Source organism: Dryobates pubescens, chromosome 2 (assembly GCF_014839835.1).
Source record: "Dryobates pubescens isolate bDryPub1 chromosome 2, bDryPub1.pri, whole genome shotgun sequence".
Classification (NCBI taxonomy): domain Eukaryota; kingdom Metazoa; phylum Chordata; class Aves; order Piciformes; family Picidae; genus Dryobates; species Dryobates pubescens.
The window spans coordinates 1,713,219-1,732,707 of NC_071613.1; the positions used below are offsets into that span (position 1 = coordinate 1,713,219).

The following is a 19,489-nucleotide window of genomic DNA, read 5'->3' on the forward strand; positions in this document are numbered from 1 at the left end:
GTGTGGGCAAAACTTTTTAGTTCTTCAGTTGTTTGGGACAGTAATTGAAGATCTGTGAAAGAGCTGAAAGTGATATGAAAGAGTCAGGCATACAGTGCTTTCCAGCAGGAGCAGGGAAGTCATTCTGCCCTGTACTCAGCACTGGTTAGGCCACACCTTGAGTACTGTGTCCAGTTCTGGGCTCCTCAATTGAAGAAGGACATTGAGACACTTGAACATGTCCAGAGAAGGGCAGCGAGGCTGGGGAGAGGCCTTGAGCACAGCCCTGTGAGGAGAGGCTGAGGGAGCTGGGGTTGTTTAGCCTGGAGAAGAGGAGGCTCAGGGGAGACCTTCTTGCTGTCTACAACTCCCTGAAGGGAAGTTGTAGCCAGGAGGGACTTGGTCTCTTCTCCCAGGCAACCAGCATGAGAACAAGAGGATACAGTCTCAAGCTGTGCCAGGGGAATTTTAGGCTGGAGATGAGGAGAAAGTTCTTCACTGAGCGAGTCGTTCGTCATTGGAATGTGCTGCCCAGGGAGGTGGTGGAGTCACTGTCCCTGGAGGTGTTCAAGAGGGGACTGGATGTGGCACTTGGAGCCATGGTCTAGTAGTCATGAGGTGTTGGGTGACAAGTTGGACTTGATGATCTTTGAGGTGTTTTCCAAACTTGTTGATTCTATGATTCTATGTTTGATAACATTCCAGTAATTCTGAAGGATGACCCAGTCAATAGGTACATAAGGTATGTACCTTATTTGACAAGCAAGTTGCCAACTTCTTCGAAGTGTTTCCTACTTAAAATTCATTCCCAAGAGAAGATCCTGTTGTGGTGCACTGTGCTTGCTATACAGAACACTTGCTCCCTGGTGCTTGTTAGGCATTCTCTAGAAACTACTTCCTATTGTTCTGCCAAGAAACTCCATGGCAGTTTTGTCAGAAAGGAAGCTTTTGCCATGATTTAAAAACAAAACAAAACACCACCACCCCCAACCCAACTCCTTTAGGTGCTGTTTTGTTGGTTTGTGTGGGGTTTTTGCCCTCAGTTGTCCACAAAACTAACTGTGGTGGGTTGAAATTACCCCCTAACTAATTTGGAGAATTGCTCCCCCCCCCCCCAAATAAATTGCTAGAGGAGCTCAGTTTGGGATGGAAGCAAATGAAGCTGTATTTGCAAGCAAACTAAACCCTAGAAATATGAAATGCAATGAAAAGGTACAAAATACACAATATATCTGCAATGTTTATTTGTATTTACAATTTACAAACAACCAGCAAAGCAACTAAAATCAAAACACACAAAAAAGAAAACCCAACAGCAAACCAACCAGCCAAAACACACACACACACAAAACCCAACCACCAAAAACCCCACTGACCAAGTAATTCTCCTTAGCCTGCTTGGGAAGGGAGACATTACCCTGATCTATGTTTCTCTGTTTCTATTTCTCTTAGGTAAGCATTAAGCAGAATGAACTTGCTCCTTGCAGAATTACAGGTGTTGACTTTGCCACTTGTGTATCAGTAAAGTACTTTATAAGGTATTTGTCACAAGCTGGCAAAACTGTCAAGAATGTTGTTCTGCTGGACCTGTTTAGTGCAGGCAATGCCTTGAAAGTGAAGGTAGGTGAGCTGAGGAGATGCACACTCCCAAGATTTAGATGAGCTTTTAAGAGCAGCAGTCATAGAGGTCAGTTCTCCAGAGCTTCAGGAGAGTGTATTATGTCTGTGGTGGGCAAAATGTTCCTAGCCTAGCTGTATCTTTTGGGGGCATTGTTGTTATTTTTTTGCAAGTATTAAGCATAAAATCTGAATTTATTGCAAGTAAGTTGTGGTTACCCTGTGTTGTGCCTGTGTGACAGATTAAACCTTCACACTGCCACAGCCAGCAAGCTGAAGAAACCATGGTATTGAAAAGCATGGTCCTTTTCTCATGCTACTTCTGGTTATGTGGAGGGAGGTCAAAGAAGAAGAGCGTGCCCCTTTCTGCTTTCCCCCTCCGTAGCTACGGACCCGTTTGGAACAAAAGCCGAGACACAAAATCAATGCAGCCAGTGGTTGAATTCATCTTACTGTGACAGAAATATTCAATTTTCTCTAGCTTATGTTTTAAATTGCTTTCTGGTGCACCAGGCTGTTATTTTTTAGCCCCTTCGGTTCCTTACATAATTAAATGCCACATCATTCAGCCTTTACAATTACTTTTACCATTTTCAGAAGAACACTGACACTCAGAAGCTTTCCCAACTTTCTGGAGAATTTATTCCCCACAAATATTAGCTCTACTGTTTCCTTCTTCATTAAACTAAAAGATTTTAGCCTTCCCTATACAAACCTTTTGGCTTGTACAGACTTTTCTACTGAAAAGGTAGCATTTGCTCACCCTCAGTTTCCCTCTTTTTGTAAGCCAACCCAGTGCCCTGCTCGGCAAGAATGGTGGCAAAGATTTCAGCTCAGACTGCGAGCTGCGAGGCAACCGCATCAGCACCGGCTAGCTCCGTGCGGTGCCGAGATCTTGGGAGGAGGAAAGAGGGCTCCCGGAGACAGGCAGACCGAGAGCGAGAGGCGACCCGGCCCGGCTGGCAGGCTCTCGCGAGGGTGCCTGAGAGGGCGACGTGGCTGGGGGCGTTCCCGCAGCAGCCGCGGGACGTTTAACGCCCCCGACACGCGCAGCGGCTCTCCGGCTGCAGGCAGCAGCATTCCCGCTCGCCGGGACGCAGGGAGTGGGTGCGGGAGGGGGGGGCGCGGCCACACCGCTGGGAGCGCCTGGCCGCTGCTGCAGGCAGGCTGAGAGGCACAGCGGGAGCAAAGAGAGGCTGGGGGCACCCCAGGGGCTCCTTCTGAACTAGCTCCCTTGGAACCCAGCGAGTGGGGTGTGAGGTACCCCAGGGGCTCCTTGTGAATTAGCTCAGCGGCTGGCACAAGCAGGGCGTGTGGGCAGGACACAAGGTGCTTCAGCCTTGCTGAAGGCAGGATGGTAGCTACTCGGAGGGTGGCACAGCCAGCACAGCTGAAGTGCCTCTGTGCCAATGCACACAGCTGGGGCAGCAAACAGGATGAATGAAGGGCACTGTGCTGCTGGAGTGCTATGGCACAGAGGCTATCACTGACACTGGGGGGGATGATTCCCATGAGGGGAAGGTAGGGATGGATGGGTACAAGCTCTTCAGGAAGGACAGGCAGGGCAGGAGGTGTTGCTCTCTGTATCAGTGACCAGCTGGAATCAGTGGGGCTCCACCTGGGCAAGGATGATGAGCTGGTGGAGAGCACATGGGTGAAGATTAAGGGGAAGCCAGGGGAAGGTGATGTTACTGTAGGGGTCTGCTACAGACCACCTGGCCAGCAGAACCAAGCAGAAGAGGCACTCCACAGGCAAATGGAAGTGGCTTTGTGTTCACAGGCCCTGCTCCTCATGGGGGATTTCAACCACCCTGACCTCTGCTGGAGGGACAACACAGCCAGGTACAGCATTGCAGGATGTTCCTGGAATGCATAGGTGACAGCTTCCTCCTCCAAATGGCAGAGGAACCAAGGAGAAAAGGCTATGCTGGACCTTGTTCTCACCAATAGGGAAGGGCTGGTGACCAATGTGAGGCTCAAGGATAACCTTGCCTGCAGTGACCAAGAAGAATTTAAGACCCTCAGGGCAACCAGGAGGATGTATCCCAAGCTTGCAGTCCTGGACTTGAGGCGTGGAGACTTTGATCACTTCAGGGATCTGCTGGCCAAAGTATCATAGATCAAAGCCCTAGATGGAAGAGGGGGCCCAGGACAGCTGGGCAGTGTTCAAAGATCACCTTCTCCATCACAGTATCACAGTATAACTAAGGTTGGAAGAGACCCCAAGGATCATCAAGTCCAACCTGTCCCAACAGACCTCACAACTAGACCATGGCACCAAGTGCCACGTCCAATCTCCCCTTGAACACCTCCAGGGACGGTGACTCCACCACCTCCCTGGGCAGCACATTCCAATGACGAACGACTCGCTCAGTGAAGAACTTTTTCCTCACCTCGAGTCTAAACCTCCCCTGGCACAGCTTGAGACTGTGTCCCCTTGTTCTGGTGCTGGTTGCCTGGGAGAAGAGACCAACCCCTTCCAGTCTACAACCACCTTTCAGGTAGTTGTAGAGGGCAATGAGGTCACCCCGATCCTTCTCTTCTCCAGGCTAAGCAACCCCAGCTCCCTCAGCCTCTCCTCACAGGGCTGTGCTCAAGGCCTCTCCCCAGCCTTGTTGCCCTTCTCTGGACATGTTCAAGTGTCTCAATGTCCTTCCTAAACTAGGAGCCCAGAACTGGACACAGGACTCAAGGTGTGGCCTAACCAATGCAGAGTACAGGGGCACAATGACCTCCCTGCTCCTGCTGGCCACACTATTCCTAATGCAGGCCAGGATGCCATTGGCCCTCTTGGCCACCTGGGCACACTGCTGGCTCATGTTTAGGCAGCTGTCAATCAGCACCCCCAGGTCCCTCTCTGTTTGGGAGCTCTCCAGCCACTCTGACCCCAGCCTGTAGCTCTGCATGGGGTTGCCGTGGCCAAAGTGCAGCACCTGGCACTTGGACTTGTTGAATGCCATCCTGTTGGACTCTGCCCATCTGTCCAGTCGGTCGAGGTCCCTCTGCAGAGCCCTTCCCCCCCTCTAACTGACCAATATCTGTTCCCAACTTGGTGTCATCTGCAAACTTGCTGATGACTGACTCAACCCCCTCATCCAGATCATCAATGAAGATGTTAAAGAGAATGGGGCCCAGCACTGATCCCTGGGGGACGCCACTGGTGCCTGGCTGCCAGCTGGCTGTGGCACCATTCACCACCACTCTCTGGGCTCAGCCTCCAGCCAGTTCCTAACCCAGCACAGAGTGTTGCGGTCCAAGCCACGAGCTGACAGCTTAGCCAGCAGTTTGCTGTGGGGGACGGTGTCAAAGGCCTTGCTGAAGTCCTTTGACACCATCCATGCCCAGGAGTAAAGTATACCCACAAAGAGGAAAGCAGGAGAGTGGGCTAGGAGACCTGCCTGGATGAGCAAGGAGCTCCTGGACACTCTAGCACACAAAAAGAAGCTCTACAAGGAGTGGAAGAGAGGACAGCTGGAATGGGGGCATGTAAGGAAGCTGCCTGAGCAGCAAGAGCCCTGGTTAGAAAAGCCAAAGCTCAGTTAGAATTCAATCTGGCCAGGGAGAGCAAGGGGAACAGTAAACATTTCTATAGGTACATTAATGGTAAAAAGAAGCCTGGGGAAGGTGTGGGCCCCTCAGAAAGGAAACAGATGAGCTGGTGACAAGTGCCATGGAGAAGGCTGAGGCTCTCTGACTTCTTTAGCTTAGTCTTCCCTGGCAAGGGCTCCAGCCACACTCCCAGAATAACTGAAGATAATGGCAGGGGCTGGAAGAAGGAACTGCCCATGGTGAGTGAAGATCAGGTTGTGACCATCTGAGGAACCTGAAAGTGTTCAGGGCCATGGGACCCAATGGGATACAGCCAGGGGTGCTGAGGGAGCTGGGGAGGAGGTTGCTAAACCACTCTCTATTGTATTCCAAAAGTCCTGGCAGTCTGGGGAGGTCTCCACTGACTGCAAAAGGGGAAACGTAACTCCTATTTTCAAGAAGGGAAAAAGGAATGACCCAGGGAGCTACAGGCCAGGCAGTCTCACCTCTGTGCCCAGTAAGATCATGGAGCAGATCCTGGAGGCACTGCTGAGGCAGAAGAATAACAAAGAGGTGGTTGGGCACAATCAGCACAGATTCACCAAGGGCAAATCCTGCCTGACAAACCTGGTGGCCTTCTGTGACAAGGTCACAACATCAATAGATGAATGCTGAGCAACTGAGGTCCTTGACCTGGACCTGAGCAAAGCCTTCGACACTGTCCCACACCACATCCTGGTCTCCAGGCTGGTGCAGGATGGGTTCCATGGAAGGACCATTCAGTGGATACAGAAATGGCTTGATGGCCACACCCAAAGAGTGGCTGTCAATGGTCCATGTCCAAGTGGAGGCCAGGGACAAGTGGAGTCCCTCAGGGATCAGTGCTGGGGCCAGGCTTGTTTAACATCTCTGTTGGTGCCATGGACAGTGGCCTTGAGTGCACCCTCAGCAGGTTTGCTGATGGCACCAAGCTGTGTGGTGCAGCAGACAGGCTGGAGGGAAGGGATCCATCCAGAGGGTCCTTGACAGGCTGGAGAGCTGGGCCCATGACAGCCTCATGAGGTTCAACAAGACCCAATGCAAGGTCCTGCTTCTGGGTTGGAGCAATCCCAAACACTAATATAGGCTGGGCAGGGACTGGCTTGAGAGCATCCCTGAAGAAAAGGACCTGGGGGTGCTGGTGGATGAGAAGCTCAACAGGAGCCAGCAGTCAGCACTTGCAGCCCAGAAAGCCAATCCCATCCTGGGCTGCATCAAGAGAAGCATAGCCAGCAGGTCCAGGGAGGTGATTCTCCCCCTCTACTCCACTCTGGTGAGACCATACCTGGAGCACTGTGTCCAGCTCTGGAGCCTCTATTACAGGAAGGATCTGGAGGTGCTGGAAGGTGTCCAGAGAAGGGCCATGAGGATGAGCAGAGGGCTGGAGCTCCTCTCCTGTGAGGACAGACTGAGAGAGTTGGGGCTGTGCAGTCTGGAGAAGAGAAGGCTCTGAGGAGGCCTAATTGTGGCCTTCCAGTTAGGAGGCTACAGGAAAGCTGGGGAGGGACTTCTCAGGATCTCAGGTAGTGATAGGACTGGGGCAGAATGGAGCAAAACTAGAAATTCAGGCTGGACGTTAGGAAGAAGTTGTTCCCCATGAGGGTGGTGAGAGACTGGCACAGGTTGCCCAGGGAGGTGGTGGAAGCCTCATCCCTGGGGGATTTTAAGGCCAGGCTGGATGTGGCTCTGGGCAACCTGCTGCAGTGTGAGGTGTCCCTGCCCGTGGAGGGGGTTGGAACTGGCTGAGCCTTGGGGTCCCTTCCGACCCTGACAATTCTGTGATTCTATAAACGCACAAACAGGACTTAAGGAATTGAACCATCTCTGCTGGTTGGTCAGTCTCCAGCTGTCTGCTTGAAGTGTGCCTTTCAGCCAGCTCCTTCGGAGCAGAGCTCCGTACGCGCCGAGCGTCAGCACGCGCAGCTTGTTGGCGCAGAGCGCAGGCCAGGGCCGAACGCTTGTGGGTACTCGCAGCCTTTCCCAAGCAGCGCCGCGCTGCCGAGGAGCAGCCCTTCCCTACGCCCACTCACCCTGAAGATGTTTCCCTGCAATTCAGGAATGAATATTCAGTTGAAAAGTTATCATACATCTTGTGTCTTTCAGAAGGCTCTTGGCACTGCACGCAGGTCTGTCTGCAGAGGGGTGGGATGCTGGGACTTGGGTGGGTTTTTTTAACCCCTCCTACCTTCTGCAGGGAAGATCCAGAGCCAAGCAGTAGCTGTGAGACTTTCAGGTTTATCTGCTTATTTGTTTGGAGTTGGGGGTTTTCCCTTGGACTGACAGTGATGTTTCCTGAGCTGTAGAGCTTGTACTTTTTAGGCTGGCTGTTAGGAAGAAGTTCTTCATAGAAAGAGATACTGGCTTTTGGAAAGAGAGATTGGCCTCTGCTACTTACTTGTCCTTCCTCCACCTTTATATGCCGAGCATGATGTCACATGGTATGGAATATCCCCTTGGTCCTTTGAAGTCAGCTGTCCCAGCTGTGTCTCCTCCCAAGACCTTGTACATCTCCAGCTTACTCACCTGTGGCTGGTGTGAGGAGCCAAAAAAGGCCTTGAGTAAGCTCTCTGTAAGCACTGCTCCTTGATAACTAAAATAGCATGCCTGAGTTAACACTGTTTCAATCTCAATCCAAAACATAGCCCTATACAGAACAAGAGGACACAGTCTCAAGCCATGCCAGGGGACATTTAGGCTGGGTGTTGGGAAGAAATTCTTCCCAGAAGGAGATATTGGCCTTTGGAATGTGCTGCCCAGGGAGGTAGTGGAGTCACCATCTCTGGAGGTATTTGGGAAGAGACTGGATAAGGCACTTGGTGCCATGGTTTAGTTGATTAGATGGTGCTGGGTGATAGGTTGGACTCAATGATCTCAAAGGTCTTTTCCAACCTGGTTAACTCTGTTCTATTGTAAAACAAATGCTTTTGTATTCTATTCTATTCTATGCTTCATTGGCTTGCAGCAGGGACGACATGTTAGTGTGGCACAGGAGGCCCAAGTGTTGGGTCATCAGGCTCTTGACAGAGGGTCTTGCTATGAAGACTACATAGCCTTGCTTCACTGGAACAGTAAGGGCTGAAGGTTGTTAGGGAAGTGACTGCTCGAAGATTGTTTTTATTCCTGAGTGAGTGGAGAATTTCATTTAGGGGAAGGGTTGTTGTCCTGTAATTTTATGGAGGGCAGTAATTCATGGAGGGTTTTCCAAGGAAGCAAGGTTGTTTATTGATGTCATCTTTGGTGATGTTGTTTGCACAGTTTCGTTCACCTCAATTGAAATTAGGGAGCTGAAGTTGTGCAAGAGTGGAGGCTTAGGGTACTAAGAATAATGGAAAGAAGGGCTGGCTGAAGTAGGTTGCAGGAGAACTCCCAGTACTGACTGGTTGGATGATAAAGCACCAGAGGAAATTGCTGGGAGATTAACGAAAGCAATGTGTGTGGGAGGAGGAGGGGGGTCCCAGCGCAGAGTGCTTGTGCCCTGATGAGTGGTGCAGGAAATGTTACTTTGTGGTCGTTTGTAAGAAAGGTAAAGCGAGTGTCAGTACTTGCTAGGGGAGGAACAGAAAACAAACCAAAGAGCATGGATGTGCGGCTGCAGAAGTGTGTGGTGCTTCCCTCTCTTCAACACCATGTGCAGCTCCAGTCCTTCCTGCCTTCCATATCACTTCTCCCAGTCCACTAAATGTTGTAAAGATGATGAAAAATCCAAAGTATGGGATGATAAAGAGTCACTATGTGTTCTTGGTCTGGAAAGTACATGGCATGGAAGAGACCTATAAAAACTGAGTTGCTGGAACATGTCCAGAGAAGAGCAACAAAGCTGGGGAGGGGTTTGGAGCACAGCCCTGTGAGGAGAGGCTGAGGGAGCTGGGGTTGCTTAGCCTGGAGAAGAGGAGGCTGAGGGGAGACCTTCTTGTTGTCTACAACTACCTGAAGGGAGGTTGTAGCCAGGTGGGGGTTGGTCTCTTCTCCCAGGCAACCAGCACCAGAACAAGAGGACATAGTCTCAAGCTGCACCAGGGGAGATTTAGGCTGGATGTTAGGAAGAAGTTCTTCCCAGAAAGAGAGATTTGCCATTGGTATGAGCTGCCCAGGGAAGTGGTGGAGTCACCATCACTGGAGGTGTTTAAGAAGAGACTGGATGGGGTGCTTGGTGCCATGGTTTAGTTGATTAGATGGTGTTGGGTGATAGGTTGGACTTGATGATCTCAAAGGTCTTTTCCAACCTGGTTAATTCTATTCTATTCTATTCTATTCTATTCTATTCTATTCTATTCTATTCTATTCTAATTATTAATGTCATGAAGAAGGGAATGAGGAGTAAGTGTCCATTGTCCTTCCCAGGAGATAAGCATGAAATGAGTACATGAGAGCTGTGAATGGGAAGATGATGGTTTCTTGGGTGGCTTTGGGGCTGCCACGCTTGCACTGCCAGCCAGGGTGCTGTCAGAATTCAGTAAGGAGAGGTCAAGAAATGGTTGTATGTCAGGAGATGTAAGTCATGGAATTGAGGGAAGAGGACTGAGTAGAGGCAGAGGAGAGCAGGTGGACTGGCTACCTGCAGAATAATGCCTGGCATGACAGAGGAGAAGCAAAACTATCTTGGAAAGGGAGTCAGTTTGGAAGAAGGGAATGTCTTAGGGAAAAAAGAGTCAGAAAAGATACAGAGGAGTGCAGGAGTTGTAAGCACAGGAAGAAAAATCTCTGCCCACCCAAACACACTTACTTGTGGGGATGGAGAGAGGATTGTCAGAGTGAGTTTGAGGTTCTCCAGCTTGGATGAGTGGCCTGTTAGCATGTTTCCCCTGATGGGTGATAGCCTATCACTACTATTTTGCTTTACTCAACTTCACTGGTCTGTGTAGAGGCTGTTAGACTGACAGGAGAGCCATTCCCTCTTTTAGATAATGCCATGTCATGGAATATTGTTTTTAAATGGCATTACACAGCTCAAATATCAAAGCAGTGCCTTTCAGAATAAAGGGCGTAGTGAACGTCTGCTTCTGTAACTTCATTTTAGACTCTTTGGGTTTTGCTTGTTTTTACTATAAATGCACTTCATGAGAAGTGGAAACTGCAGTGATTTCCACAGCCCCCAAACAAAACTCCTGTCTGGCTAGGTGCATACGATGGATTTCCTGTGAAGAAAAATCAACCTCTTATAGAGGGAGGCTGTGTTGCATTCCTGAGTCATTTGCTGCCATTGTTTGAAGTTATATCATGAACGATGGAAGGGCTTGCAGGAAAGTGTTTTCTCCTGGATGGAACAAGCTGAGCCCTGCCTGAGGCATCTGGATTATATTCTGGCCAGTGCCACACAGCAGCTGCTTGACGCAGTTCCTATAAGGCAAGCATCTTCTTGGTAGTGGAATGGAATGGAATGGAATGGAATGGAATGGAATGGAATAGAATAGAATAGAATAGAATAGAATAGAATAGAATAGAATAGAATAGAATAGAATAGACCAGACCAGGCTGGAAGAGACCTTCAAGATCATCGCGTCCAACCTATCATGCAACACCACCTAATCAACTAAACCATGCAACCAAGCACCCCATCAAGTCTCCTCCTGAACACCTCCAATGATGGTGACTCCACTACCTCCCTGGGCAGCCCATTCCAATGGGCAATCTCTTTCTGTGAAGAATTTCTTCCTAACGTCCAGCCTAAACCTCCCCTGGCACAGCTTGAGACTGTGTCCTCTTGTTCTGGTGCTGTTTGCCTGGGAGGAGAGACCAACCCCCACCTGTCTACAACCTCCCTTCAGGTAGTTGTAGAGAGCAATAAGGTCTCCCCTGAACCTCCTCTTCTCCAGACTAAGCAGCCCCAGCTCCCTCAGTCTCAGTCACCAGTTATGCCTGCCTATGGTAATTTCTCTGCTGTAAGCACGCACTGGCTTTGTGCAACCAGTAGATGTTTGATCAGTAGCTCAAGTCATAGAATTATAGAATCATAGAATCAATAAGGTTGCAAAAGACCTCAGAGATCAAGTCCAACCTATCACCCAACACCTCATGACTAACAAAACCATGGCTTCAAGTGCCATGTCCAAGCCCCTCTTGAACACCTCCAGGGACAGTGACTCCACCACCTTCCTGGGCAGCACATTCCAATGGCCAATTACTCTTTCTGGGAAGAACTTTCTCCTCACCTCCAGCCTAAACTTCTCCTGGTGCAGCTTGGGACTGTGTCCTCTTGTTCTGTTGGTGATTGCCTGGGAGAAGAGACCAACCCCCACCTGTCTGCAGCCTCCCTTCAGGTAGTTGTAGAAGCAATAAGGTCAAACCTGCTTTAAATGTAATCTAGTATTGTATAGTATCCATTCCCTGAAATGTTGGACCCTCCACATGAAAATCTAATAGATTTTGGAATTTGTAATCTACCTGTCCAACAGCATAGCTTCTGTAAGACACACCATGTGCCTAAGAGATTTTGTTTGGACACAGATGTCGTACAGTATTCCTGAAGGATTTAAAAGGTGTAGAAATGAGCACAGAAAAATAATTCTGCTTGCATCAAGATTCATGTCCTTAGATTTTTAATTCCTTGAGTCTTTCTAGGAAGTTGCAGCCTGAAGGCTGAACATGGACCAGGGAAGGACAACAAAATCATGGAGTTGCTGGTTGAGAGGACTTCCAGCATATGGGGAGAGACTGTGCTCTGATGCAGTTGTGTTAAGTGAACCAAAGTATCATAGTATCATGGTATCAGTCATGGTTGGAAGGGACCACAAGGATCATCTAGTTCCAACCCCCCTGCCATGGGCAGGGACACCCCACACTAGATCAGGCTGGCCAGAGCCTCATCCAGCCTGGGCTTAAACACCTCCAGGGATGGGGCCTCAACCATCTCCCTGGACAACCCATTCCAGGGCTTCACCTCTCTCATGGGGAAGAACTTCCTCCTCACCTCCAGCCTGAATCTCCCCACCTCCAGCTTCATTCCATTCCCCCTAGTCCTATCACTCCCTGACATCCTGACAAGTCCCTCCCCAGCCTTCTTGTAGCCCCCTTCAGCTACTGGAAGGCCACAATTAGGTCACCTCGGAGCCTTCTCTTCTCCAGACTGAACAGCCCCAACTCCTTCAGTCTGTCCTCACAGGAGAGGTGCTCCAGCCCTCTGCTCATCCTCGTGGCCCTTCTGTGGACACCTTCCAGCACCTCCAGATCCCTCTTGTAATAGGGGCTCCAGAACTGGAGGCAGTACTCCAGGTGGGGTCTCACCAGAGCTGAGCAGAGGGGGAGAATCCCCTCCCTTGCCCTGCTGGCCACACTTCTCTTGCTGCAGCCCAGGCTCTGCTTGGCTTTCCGGGCTGCAAGTGCACACTGAGAGCTCCTGTTGAGCTTCTCATCCCCCAGCACCCCCAAGTCTCTCTCCTCAGGGCTGCTTTCCAGCCAGTCCCTGCCCAGCCTGGATTTGTGCCTGGGGTTGCCTCGAAAGTCATGGTACTTGCTTGAGGATGATAGTTCTGTTAACGTTTTGCCAGTTGTTTCTTCAACACTGTCACGGATTGAGTCGAACCTGCTGCTGTTATGCAAACCCATCTGCAGTCATGCCAGCTTCACAAAACAGAAAGTGCTAACTGGAGCAAAGTATTGTGGGGCTTGAAGTTCAGATTGCAACACAGGAGGCTTCCTGTTCCCCTTGCTGCCTCTGGCTTCTTGGGTGCGGTCTCTTGTCCGCAGACACCGTGGCTGAAAGAGTGGGAGTCAGGTAGCTGCTGCTTTTGGTTTCCTGTTTTATGCTGGTTTCCCCCCTCCCTGTATTTCACTGTGCAGCTGCAAATAGGCTAAGCTAAGGTGATCATGCATTGTGTTATTAGATTCATTAGCTTATTAGCTAAGGTAGTTAGGCATTGTGCTTGTGATATCTTGTGTTACCTTAAACTCTCATCTCTTTATCTCAGTTGTGTGTGTTACTCTTCCCCTCACTGTTGTGCTGGGGGAGCAGGCAGCTTAGCCCTTGTGCTAAACCACTACATTTGTTTTGGGTGTCCAACGTGGGGCAGCGAAAGCAGCCTTGTAATTAAGACAGCTGCTTTTGGCAGGAGACAGAAGGGTTGAGATGAAGGAGAAGAGTTATGGCTTGGAGCTTGTTAAGAGAGTTTTGTGTAAATTTGGCTTGGTTTTGGGTTGGATTTGTTTTACTTTTTTCCCTTTCCTGCTGAAGTGCTAAGCTGTTGCAAGCACATACACTTGGTTGTTCTTACTTTTATTTTATGGTGGCTTACTTTTCCCTTTTCTGCTCTAAAAAGAAATACTCTTTAACCATGCCCAATCAATGCTGATAACAGGATGCTCTCAAACACCCTTCCTGTAACAGAAATAATGACAACAGCAGCAGAGAAGACTCCTGTGTTTCATTGAAGCAGGTGGAGGTTACCTACTGGTGTTTGTGTATGGTTAGGTAGACAGGGGGCTACAGGGCAGGAGACGAGAAATCCCGAATAACCTTTTTGGGTGTCTGGTTAATTAATTAATTAATTATTTCACTCAGATTTACATTTTGTATGCTCTGATAATGATCTGTAGGAAGTCTGATCTCAGAATTTTAACCCCATTTGCGTTCCTAATGTCCCCTGGTGAAGTAAAATACTTTTCTGGAAGGGTATGTATCCTTCACCTTGCTTCAGTAGAGAGAATGCATGTATCCTCATCCTTGATCCTCATCCTTGACTACAGAGAAGATGCTTGCCTTATAGGAACTGCAGCAAGGATGAGGATACATCACTGATATAAACACTGATATCCTTTTAATATCTAAAATCTGTGAAGCATTGCCATTGGAAGCATGTGGCCTGTGCCAGGCACACTTGACCAGCCTGTGGAGCACACGTGTGGCCTTTCTTGGTGTCACTGCCTCTCATGATGGTTGAGTGAGGCATCTTCATCAGCTGGACAAAGGTTCTTCCTGTCTGAATTTGCAATTAGGCCTCAGAGCTGTAGCAGAAGTTCAGGAAGGGGATCAGCATCTCACAGCATGCTGTAGTCACACCAAAGGGTGAAAGACCTCTGAGAAATGTCTCCTTCTGGTGACTTGCAGCCAAGGGTAGCTGATGCGTTGTGGCAAAAATGGTGCTCCTGAGCTGCTGCCACATCCTCGTGCCACAGGTTATGTGGCCAGTACTGGTGCTTGGGCCATCACTCCTAGAGCAGCACAGCACCTTTCTGGCTTTCCTTAAATTGGCTCTGTGAAGGCTCCTGCAGGACTAATTCAGCCTTCATTCAGTAATCTTCATTGCAGTAACTTGCAGGAAGGTGGAAAGGAAGTTTCTGAACTGTAACATGGCCGGAGAAAATCTGTTCCTTGGTGTGTTGCCTAGAGTTTTACTGCCATCCATTTTATCCCTGGAAAAATACCTAGCTGAACTTTCAATATGAAGCTTCACTGATCAATACATTACAAGGATAGTAAAGTTCAAGAAATTGCCTCCAATAGATAGTAATATCTTGAGATGAGAAATTGATTTAGCTGCATTCTCTCTGCTAATTCGTCTGTGCTTTACCTTCCCATAAAAGGTATTGTGTGCTCCTTATTTTCCAGCAGTGTCATCAATCCTAATGGAGAGGAGAACAAAAATTTATATTGTTTGTATAGAATAGTTGATCTCTGACTTGGCTCTTCATTTGAAAATGTTGCTCTAGCCTTCACTTCTCAGGTTCTTCTTCAGTTACATGCCTGTTCTTGGGGCTGGGATGGGAGCACAACTGAAGAGTGTGGCAAAGGAATATAAAGTTAGATTGCTGTTTAATCTACACCTCAAAAACGGGATGCTGATAAAAGCTTCATGAAAGGAATTAAAAGCTCATTTGTGAATTTCATGTACTTTTGCAATGTTTGGTCCTGCATTCATTACATTGGGATTGTTTTCAGTATTTATCAGCCATCAGGTCACAGGATCACAGGATGTTAAGGTTTGGAAGGGACCTCTGGAGGTCATAGAATCATAGAATCAATAAGGTTGGAAAAGACTTCAGAGATCAGCAAGTCCAACCTCTCACCCATCACTTCATGACTAACTAAACCATGGCTCCAAGTGCCATGCCCAATCCTTTTTTGAACACCTCCAGGGACGGTGACTCCACCACCTCCCTGGGCAGCACATTCCAGTGGCCAATTACTCAGTGCAGAATTTCTTCCTAACATCCAGCCTAAACTTCCCCTGGCACAGCTTGAAACTGTGTCCTCTTGTTCTGGTGCTGGTTGCCTGGGAGAAGAGACCAACCCCCACCTGGCTACAACCTCCTTTCAAGTAGTTGTAGAGAGCAATAAGGTCTCCCCTGAGCCTCTTCTCCAGGCTAAACAATCCCAGCTCCCTCAGCCTCGCCTTGTAGGGCTTGTGTTCCAGACCTCTCCCCAGCCTCCTTGCCCTTCTCTGGACACGTTCAAGTGTCTCAATGCCCTTCCTAAACTGAGGGGCCCAGAACTGGACACAGGACTCAAGGTGTGGCCTAACCAGTGCAGAGTACAGGGGCAGAATGACCTCCCTGCTCCTGCTGGCCACACTATTCCTGATGCAGGCCAGGATGCCATTTGCCCTCTTGGCCCCCTGGGCACACTGCTGGCTCAAATTCAGCCTACTGTCAACCAGTACCCCCAGGTCCCTTTCTGCCTGGCTGCCCTCCAGCCACTCCAACCCCAGCAAGTAACAGGCATGAAATGGCTATTAATGAGCATTAAATGTAAACTACAGAGAAACTCAAATAAAAGGCAGTTCTGCTTTACTATATACCTATTCAATTGGCACATGACACACAATTCCACTTTAACATGGATTGTTTATATTTTAGGATAGAGGGCAAAACAAACCCTGAGAGGGCAAAACAAACCCTGAGATCTTCCAAGTCCAACCCCCCCTGCCAGAGTAGGACCATATAATCTAGTGTAGGTTGCAGAGGAACATATCCTGGCTCTAAAATGCCCCGAGTTTTATACTTTCATGTGATACCTCTGAGAGCTTTGCATGTATCCATTAATTTACATACAACTGTGGGTGGGTCATGTAGCAGCTGGATGGTGAAGGTGGTGCAGTAGGAAAAGCAGCCAAAACATATAATGAAAACAGGAAAGGGTTTTCCTGGGCTTTCCTGTTGTTGCTTTTCCCAGTATCCATTGGCCTGGTCTCTGTAGGAAGCTGCCAGGGATGATTTGCCTGCAGAATACCTTGGCATTTTAAGTTTAATAGTAGTTGTCTTTGTTCCAGAACAGGTGGGTAAATGAAACACGGCAAAATTCTCTTCTGTGAGTGCTGATTGCTTGTGATAAAGCAGTTACTTTTCAAAATGAAATTTAAACATCCTGGTAAGTTCTAAGAAGCTGTGTTAAACCAGGTTAAAAAAACCCAACATATTTTCTCTTTTGGCTCCACTGATACTGGAGGTTTTCAGGAGAAGACTTGATGGGGTGCTTGGTGCCGTGGGTTAGTTGTTTGGGCGGTGTTGGATTGGTTGATGAGTTGGATGCGATGATCTTGAAGGTCTCTTCCAACCTGGTTTATTCTATGTATTCTATGTATTCTATGTATACTAACCCCAGGTTTTCCCTGTGTCTCTGAGTGTTTCCTGTTACAAACACCAAGTGATGGTGTACACCTGTCAGTCATCCAGAAGATTCAATGATCCTGTTAGAGAGCTAAAGGAGTTAAATACCAGTATAAACCCCAGACAGAGCATTAAATACATGTGGGTTTATTAAAACCTTGTTTCATTGACAAGGCAGATTCATGGCTGAGAAAAACCTTCAGCAAGTAGGGTTCAAGCAGATAGTGAATAGTTTGTATTTCAGCACACACAGCAAGACTTGGACACATATGTTTTAATTATTCACACCATATTGTAAGCAAAAGCTCACTTAGATCCAAGAAAATCCATATCTGTGTGTGATGCTACCAGCATTTACCCTCACTGAGTCAAAGAAAGGTATTTTGGGCAGGCTAGGCTTTGTAAGGAGCTCTGCCTTCTCCTATGGTATGTGTTTTGATGGAGTGGATTGCTGTCTGTATTGTGCTATGGAACTGTTTCTTTTGGGCTTGGGGGAAACCGAAGGGGGAAGCAGAAATTGACAGTGGGCAGGGCAAGGGATTTGCTTGGCTTTATCTCCCCCACCTTGCTGGTGGGCTAAGGGAAAGCACTCTGTGCAAGGAACTGCTGGACATGGAGAGGCAGCTTCTTGCTGTATGTAGTAGTGTCACAGTGCTTGGGATCTGTCATCAGAGGAGGTTTTTAAAGAATTGTTTAAACAAGTGACTGTAACATGAAGGTGAGGTGGAAAATGCTGGCTGAGGTCACTGATGTTGTCTGTGTCCTCCCACAGGCAGTTCTTTATACAGCTTCTTCTTAAGTGTGGCATGACTTTCCAAAACCTGGCTGGGCTTTATTTGGCTGGAGAGATTCCCACTGACATCAGAGCTGTGAGTTGCACCCTAAGCTTCCAAGCTTGTTCCACAGAATAATAGAATACCAGGTCTGAAGAGACCTCAAGGATCATCTGATCCAACCTCTCTTGGCAGAAGTATGGTCTAGGCAAGCCTGCCCAGCACAGAATCACAGGATTGTTAGGGTTGGAAGGGACCTCAAGGATCATCTATGCTTTTACAGTTCCAACCCCCCTGCCATGGGCAGGGACACCTCAAACTAGATCAGGCTGCTCAGAGCCACATCCAGCCTGGCCTTAAAATCCTCCAGTGCTGGGGAATCCACTGCTTCTATGTCCAGTCGGAATCTTCCTAGGAGTAACTTGTACCCATTGCCCATCAGCTTTTCCATGTGAGTCCTTGTAAAAAGGAATTCTCCATCTTCTTTGCAGCCACCCTTTAAATACTAGAACATGGTGATAAGGTCTTTCCTAAGCCATCTTTTCTGAAGGCTTAATATACCTAGTTCTTGCAACCTTTCCCCATGTGGCAGCTTCCCAATCCTTGGATCATCATGCTGGCCCTTTTCTGGACCCTCTGCATCATGTCCACATCTGTTCTGCATAGTGGGAACCAAAACTGAATGCAGGATTCTGGGTGTGGCCTGACCAGTACTGAGTGGAGTTGGATAATGACTTTATCTCTGCAGCTGATGCCCTTGTTGATGCAACCCATCATCCTGGTGGCATTCTCTGCTGCAGCAGCACAGTGCTGGCTCGTATTGAGCTTGCTGTCTGATAGGACCCCCGGCTCTCCACCACAGAGCTGCTTCCCAGCTGCGTGAATCCCAGCCCGAGCTGTGCTCCTGGATTATGCTTTGCCAGGTGCAGGGCCTTACCTTTGCCTTTGTTGAATTCCATGGGGTTCTTGTTAGCCCACTTTTCCAATTGTGGTGGGTTTAGAGGGAGACCCCCTCCCCACAACAACCATCCTCTGCTACCAAGAATGTGCTGGGTTGAGGCAGCCCCCTCTCTCCCCACCACGGGCAGGAATAAAACACTCAGACAAACGGATTGCAAAAGTGATGAAAGTTTAAATAGAAAGCAGTGAATGTTACAGAGAACCCAAAGCGCAGTGACAAAGGAAGATCCCAAAGCAAACCCAGAGGCATCCCATTCCCACCTGAGGGTACACCCGAGACCCTCAGGGCTCCTTCTTCCCCCTCCCTCTGCTGGGCTAGTCTCAGCTGGCCAGGGCTGAGACTGCCCATCCCCCCGTGGCCTTGGGCCTTGCCAGGCCCAAAGCCAGGAGACATCTCCCCCAGTTACCGGCTGGCGGAGGAGGAAGAAAAGAGAGCGTGCTAGACTCCGCACTGGATCTTATAGTGGTGCAAAGAATTATGGTAGGAAATACACTATTTCCTGTGTCCATCCCTCTGGGCTGGACTTCTGGACACAGGAAGTGAACACACCAGGGGGGCACCCAGCTCAAACTGCAACACCAATCTATTCAGATCTTCCTGTGGGGTCTCTCCTTTCCAAAGCAGCCACTTCACCAGCCGGTTTGTATCATGGGGGAACTTGACCCTGTCATCCTGGTCATTTGCAAAGACAAGCCCAGTAAGGAAGTTGGGAGACCCCTCTTGTGACAGACTGACAGTTTGAAGAGGAGCTATTTACTACCACCCTCTGGGTGCAGCCTGTCAGCCAGTTCCCCACCCAGTACACAGACCACTTGTCTAGACCATAAGCCATCATTTTCTCTAGGAGGAGGCTGTGGAAAACTGTCAGAAGCCTTGGGGAGATTCAGGCCATCAGTGTCCACTGTTCACCCTGTATCAGCCAAGCATGTTACTTTGTCATAGAAGGTGATCAGGATTGTCAGCACAATTTGCCCTTGGTGAATCCAAGTTGGCTTTTCCTAGTCGTGTGCTTCATTTGACTTGTGGTAGCAGGAGGATTCATTCTGTGACTTTC

The 19,489-nt window shown here is 48.8% G+C and overlaps 1 protein-coding gene across 1 annotated transcript in view; it reads left to right on the top strand.

Moving 5' to 3' along the window:
* The window catches only part of TRERF1 (transcriptional regulating factor 1), a 126,225-nt gene that overhangs the window by 72,227 nt on the left and 34,509 nt on the right, over nucleotides 1-19,489 (top strand). The window lies entirely within an intron of this gene.